This window comes from Macrobrachium nipponense, chromosome 17, assembly GCF_015104395.2.
Source record: "Macrobrachium nipponense isolate FS-2020 chromosome 17, ASM1510439v2, whole genome shotgun sequence".
NCBI classification, from domain to species: domain Eukaryota; kingdom Metazoa; phylum Arthropoda; class Malacostraca; order Decapoda; family Palaemonidae; genus Macrobrachium; species Macrobrachium nipponense.
In genome coordinates this window covers 87,997,349-88,004,103 of record NC_087210.1, presented here as the reverse complement: position 1 = coordinate 88,004,103, position 6,755 = coordinate 87,997,349, and the positions used below count along the sequence as shown (strand labels likewise).

The following is a 6,755-nucleotide window of genomic DNA, read 5'->3' as shown; positions in this document are numbered from 1 at the left end:
GATGAAATATTCTGATCTGTCTGTTTATCTACCTATAAGTAGGGGGATACAGAGGAGAAAACTTTTTTGAGTGTAAAGCAAAATGAATTTTTGATTTACAGAAAAATTATCAGGAAAAGACAATTAAAAAGAGGAGACAGCAATTGGTTTTAGATATTCGTAGCTGTCACAACTTTCACATGATTGCAGAGTTGATCGATTTAAAAATGGCGTTTTTGATGGTTTAAAAGTAATAAGATAATTTTCCTAGGCCCATGTCCAACGCTACCAGAAATAAATTCGTCATTCTTCAGTTAACCACGCAGAAATCTCAGCGAGTCTTAGTGAGTCAAAATAGTAGCAGTAACAAAAAAGAAAAAAAAAGCCCTTTGACCTGTAAATTTGTCTACAGTGGTTCGTAACCGTACTTCCTTAAACAATAAATGCCCCACAAAAAGTTTTACTCTTCGGTCGATCTAGACCGTGGACTTTTCCAATTCTCAGAGACATTAAATATGCAGTTAGTGACACAAAACTTTTGCCGGGGATGATAAAAGATTATTCGCATCCTGAATATTCCTGAAATTTAACCTATCTTGGAGAAAACCACCAAATTCTCTTTTATTTTATATATAAAAAATAAAGTTTTGGTATCTCATGTCAAACCTGATTCCTGGTTGGCTCTTGACGGACCATACAGGACGCAAGAAGGATCGTCTAGCAATCAATCAGCAACTCGAGGGCAATCCATCCTTCAGTTGCTATTTTCAACTCGACATATAGGTCTAGGGCAGTTCGCTCGGCGGCTGTAGCGCAGTTGCAGTTTGGTTTTGACTTTGTTGGGTAAGCTCTGTCTTCTCTTTTTCCACGATAAGTCTGATATATATGTATATATACTGATAATATATATATATATAGATATATATATATCTCCTTTCTAATATATATCTATATATAGATAGTATGTGTGTGTTGCCGCTACACATGTAATACGCTGGTATAATATATATATGACATGCATGCTACGAATACACTTAAATATATGTGTCTGTGTGTACTTTATGTATCATAGCAAGAATAGTTTAGTATGCAACAAAATACCTTAACGTTTCGCAAAGTGTAGATTTCATTTTTGTGTTACCTGCTCTGTTTCAGATTAATGCAACACACTGAAGTCACCGTTGCCATGGATATTTGTTTCAATAAACATTTTAGAAGCTGGTTTTCTGTCTAATTTTTCTTCGTTAATACAAGTGCAAAATTTTCTGTATATTTTAAAATGGAAGGTGCTAACCCTCAACAAAAGGCAAAATATAGGCAGCTGTCTTTCCTAAGATTTCATTCTAAGGTTCATAAGAGGTGGCCGTTATCAGGAATTACCTAACAGAAGAGACTGATAACGAAAACAATAATTTTGTTTTTCTTCACTGCATTGTTTATTCATGGTACGATATAATAAGTGGGTCCACGAATCGTTGTTCAGCGTGTCATTAACTTTTGCAGTAAACGCGTCACTTTTTATTAATCTTTTTTTAAGAGAAAGAAAACGCGTATAGCCACTTATCTATCGTCGTATTTATACTTCTTTCCTTCGCTTTATTTTACAACTTGGGAAAACGACTTAACCCGACGTTTGATTCGATGAATTTATAGGTCTATAGACTTGTTGGTCTATCACAGTGGGTCCTGGTCTAGCAGCGCTCTTTGATTGAAGCTAAAATCGTGCCATTTGTAGGCCTATATATAATAAGTTTGACAAGAGACGATGCTAGAGATGTGGACGCCTCATCAGTCATTGAGCAGAGCTGTTGATTATAAATGAGTAATCAGATACTAACGGCAATCATTATCTCGATTATTTTCTAAAGATATAGCCGAGTAAGATGTGTAAGCTCCAGCGTATGACAAGTTTTCTGCAGACTTTTGACATTTATCTATGGAAGTTTTCCATAGAGCGATTAATTTACCTAGTTCTTTACTCAGTACCAATGAAAATGAATGATTTCAGTGTGTTATCTTAATATGTAAGCATAACCTGCCTGGGAATAGTACCAATATATATATATATATATATATATATATATGTATATTATATATATATATATATACACCTTTTTAATGGAAATGTGAAAACATTTTGCTTCTTTGCTGCAGGTGATGGTCAAGATTCATCCCTCTACTGGGCAGTTATGTCAGGACGTTATCTTGCAGCTGTCACCTCCCTGATCGCTGTAGTATCATTAGGCAAGTAATTCGCTAATCATATTTCCAGCGATCTCGTTTTTACATACTCCAATGAATCTCATGCACCGAAAAAGATAGATAGATCGATAGTTAGAAAAGTTGAAGAGATAGAAAACGCAAATAGATAAGGAGAGTGTTGCCACTTATCTGTCATCGTATTTACACTTTATTCTGTTTGCTTTATCGTACAATTTTGGAGAACAGTTTGACCCGACGAACTTTCAGAAATAATACGATCTCGATTTGATTTAAATCATGGCTAAAATGTTGGGATTTTATGGTTTAATGATTTGAAGGAAGTCGAAGTGTCATCTGAAAAAAATCTTTATGCAAATAATGATACTGTTTTAAGGAAAAATGATAATTTACCCTTGAATGCTTTCGTAGTCTTTTAATATGAATTCATCATGATTTAGTTGAATTAATATAAAGATTTTTTTTTTTTTTACTTTTTTGGTAACCCTAAGATCTTCCTCAATTCAACTACATTGCCACAACACACACACAGATATATATATATATATATATATATATATATATATATATATATATATATATATATATATATATATATATATATATATATATATCATATATATATATATATATATGTATATATATATATATAATATATATATGTTTTTATTCTATATAAATTATAGTCCTATGCATTGTATTCAGAGAGGTTAATGATGAGGCCCACTTATAAATTTTCTTCGTCAATATTGTAATATGTAAGTGAGCCCTATATATATAGATTATATTGCTTTTTCATTCTATATAAATTATAGTCCTATGCATTGTATTCAGAGAGATTAATGATGAAGGCAATATTAAATTTTCTTCGTAATTTTATAGGTATTGTGCATTCCCGTACTCAAACTTAGAATTATAAACTCATCTTGTTCGCGCACAGGTTTCTTAGCCGCTACGGACGCAGACCAAATAAGCGTTGGTAATGTTTCGAGGGAGATCACCTTACAAGATTCTTCTGCGGAGACTTCACTCAATCATCTTCATCATTCTGGTCACGCACCTCTGGAGACGAAGTTTTCTAAAACTTCTGCGATGACTCGAAGGTACAAAGCGATTTTTCAACTCTCGATGTCCTGATAGTCTCTATTCTTCTTCTTCTTCTTCTTCTTCTTCTTCTTCTTCTTCTTCTTCTTCTTCTTTTAGGAATTTGACATTCAGACTACCGCATTTTAGTTTTACGAAGATTTAGACTTCAAAAGGCAGCAATATAAACAGTTGTTTATTTGAATTTGATTGTATTTTGGCCCCGTGCAAGAATACAATTTTATATCTTTGTTTCTCGTATTAGCTAACTATACGCGTCCTCGTCCCGAATATTAGTCTAGTGTGCGTGTGGTGTGCGTGTGTGTGTGCGTGTTTTTTTTATCAGTCAGAAAACTATTTTTCACAATTTTCGTTAGAAAACAAAAGATTTTTAAACCATGTCAACGATCGATTCATTAATGAGATCATAGAATTATTGTTCTTGATTAATTGCCTAAGGTGGGCTTAGGAACACGCTACTCATTAGTCTAGGAGGTTTCCTCTAGGCAGCATACGACACATTCTAGAAAGTAAATTTTGTAGCTGGACTATGCTGCCATTTTAAGGAAAATGACTAACAAAGGACGAATTTTCTTCTATACATTCCATTCTAGCATAAAGAATCCTTAAGTGTATACCGTATTTGGTGGTGTGACTGGTTTCCGGTCAAACAGTTGGATTTCGGAGCTGCCTCCCAGAGCATGTCGTGAAGTTGGAACTTCACCAGTTAAGCGAAGATGCAATGCATTATGATTACTACCTTAATTAATCTTCAATTTGTATTTTACTTACACATTTTATGAATTTATTTGTTTGTTGATTTATCTGCTTCTCTAATGAATATTCTTTGGAAGCTTGAATTTCAAGCCATGCTGCTGAAGACTTATTCGTAAGTGAATAGATTTGAGCCAAGCACTGGGACCTATGAGATCATTCAGCGCCTCAGCAGAAATGAGAAAAAGTGGAATCTACTAACATTTTCATCATGGCACCTCCATAAGGATAATTCGTCATCGGTTTGCAAAGGCGAAAGAAAACCGAGAAACCTTCCGCACACTTTCTGTAAATGGAATGGGTCTATCAGAACTCTTTTGTTGTGGTTGAATGAAGCAATCCTGAAAAACCGCGTACTCTCCGTAGTGCTTAGATATTAATAGCTTAACATAATTTCTTTCTTGGAATAGCTGAGTCTACCTTCAACCCCATAGATGATACTGTTACATATGTTGCCCTTGCTATTGATCTAAAGTGACGTCCGTAGACACTGATCATATGTAAATAATTTTCCAGATGTTACCCCGTGTGTTGGTCTAAACTCTAAAGCAACATCTCTAGACATTGGGCAAATATCAATTTATTTACTCACCATTCCATAAGAGCATTCTATGAATTAATAAAACCGTTTTATTTATTTTTTAAACCAAACAGTGACAGCATTTATCCTCTATTTTCACAATGGATGTCATTCCATGAAAGCCAGCGAAGCAGTCAACAGACTCAACCTCATTCTTCTCCTCGATCGATTTACTTTTGTGCACTTGTGCAGGAAATATTATCCGCACTCTGCACCGTCCTCGAAAAGTTGCAGAATACAGTTTTCTCCTATTGTTGGGTGTGTGTGTGTGTGTGTGTGTGTGTGTAGCAAAATACAGCGGAGGTGAAATTCCATATAACTTTTACTCAGTTGTGTAAACACTGCGTGGGAATGTTCTCCGGTTGAGCAAAGATTTGATAATAGCTCTTCTCTGTTCATTGTAGCTGTCCCTCTCTTCTTGCTTCCGTGATTGATTTTTTTTTTTTGGCTTATGATGTAAGTATGGAGTTATACTATTACCTATATATGAAAATAAAATTTAGTACCACTCAATGCAGTCTATGGGATATACATTTCTTATGTAGGCCTACTTTCTTAAGACGGCGACAAACCGTAGGAATCTGACAATTAACGCCTAATATGGATAGCAGAAAACGTACGCAAGTATAAATGAATAAATAAATAAATAAATAAATAAATAAATAAATAAACAAACAAACAAACAAAAACCTGTTTAAAACACTCTCTAAATCCGTTATCCTTGAACTGAATCTGCTGGTGAGTAGATTAGTTGTCAAGCACCCTCGTGTGTCTTAGTGGAATAACTTCGAACAGCAAAAGGTGCCAAAAACAGTAACTTAATTTTTTCTTTCTTGCAATGACTTGTTTACTGCCATCCACGCAACGCTGTCGCCAGTTACATCCTAAGGCGAGGAAAAACGAAGTATAATTTGAAAGTAAATTTTGTTTAGAATTTATTTTTTTGTAAAAGAAAACTATTGTGACGGCTTTGTCTGTCCGTCCGCACTTTTTCTGTCCACCCTCAGATCCTAAAAAGTACCGAGGCTGTCCTCATTAGTTTTTATTTTATTTAAGGTTAAATTTTGCCATAATCGTGCGTCTGTCAACTCTATAGGACAGGCCACCACCGGGCGGTACAAAAAGCTTGATTGTGCCGAAGAAACTTCGGAGCATTTTTTGTTTGTTTGTTTATCAGCAGATTTCAGCGGCGAATCTTCATGGATTTTTAGGAAAACTCGTTTTATTGTTGAGTGAGCACCTCGTTTTCCAATTCTGCGAAATGTTTATTTCTGGGGGTATTGTGTTTACCATTGATTTTTGAATAGACTCATACTTTAAGGAACTGTGTAGTACTAGTGTGTTAGCCCACTAAAAGGGGGTGAGAATTCTGGATTCTTTCGTTGACTTAAACGTCATTATTTGTTAGCTAAGCCAACACTGGCTCAGTCATGACAGTCCGGTGATTTGAACGGACACTGTTGATTCCTTCGATGAAGCTTCCTTATAAGAAATTTCCATGTTTACATAGTACATTTACAATATTAAGAAAAGGAAAATTATTGAGCAAATACCTTGTAAATTTAATAAAATTTGGTCTAAATCTAAAGACCAACTTTAATCATCGGTTCAAATTGTTTAATAATGGTTCGTTTAATATGGGAATTATTAATTTCACCGAAAGCTTGTTGCTATAATGCCATAATAAAAACAAATTCATTCTTAGTCATGAATTTCATGCTAGATATTAGAATTTCACGTCAAATATTAGTCTATGGAATTGTTTTCCGTCACCTCTCTGGGCTTATTTCTGATATGATCCTATAATGCTGTTTCGATAAGGACAAGTTAATAGATTCCGAAAATAAAAGAATAAAACTAAAAAACTTAAGAAAGATTTCTAATAATTTTGTTGAATTTTTGGTCGTTTCCAGTAGAGTAGGCGATGGCGCTGGTGAGATCGAGCTGCAGAATCTGATCGAGTTTTTGTTCAATGGATCAACTGGGCGCAATTTCTACTTCTTCTATGATCACGCAGATGCAGGTGGGTTGACATGTGTTTTAACTGTCTTAACAATACTTTCTAACATTTTCTAACATTACAACATTCTGATATGTATCAGGCTTATATTTGTTTTCC

General features: G+C 34.5%; 1 protein-coding gene across 1 annotated transcript in view; it reads left to right on the top strand.

Moving 5' to 3' along the window:
- Positions 1-3,143: 3,143 nt before the first annotated feature.
- The window catches only part of LOC135196098 (glutamate receptor ionotropic, delta-1-like), a 12,715-nt gene continuing 9,103 nt past the window's right edge, over positions 3,144-6,755 (top strand). Inside the window, exons 1-2 of the mRNA XM_064222553.1 lie at positions 3,144-3,302; positions 6,550-6,659. The gene's annotated coding sequence lies outside the window, so the exon portion shown is untranslated. The remainder of the gene's footprint in view (positions 3,303-6,549; positions 6,660-6,755) is intronic.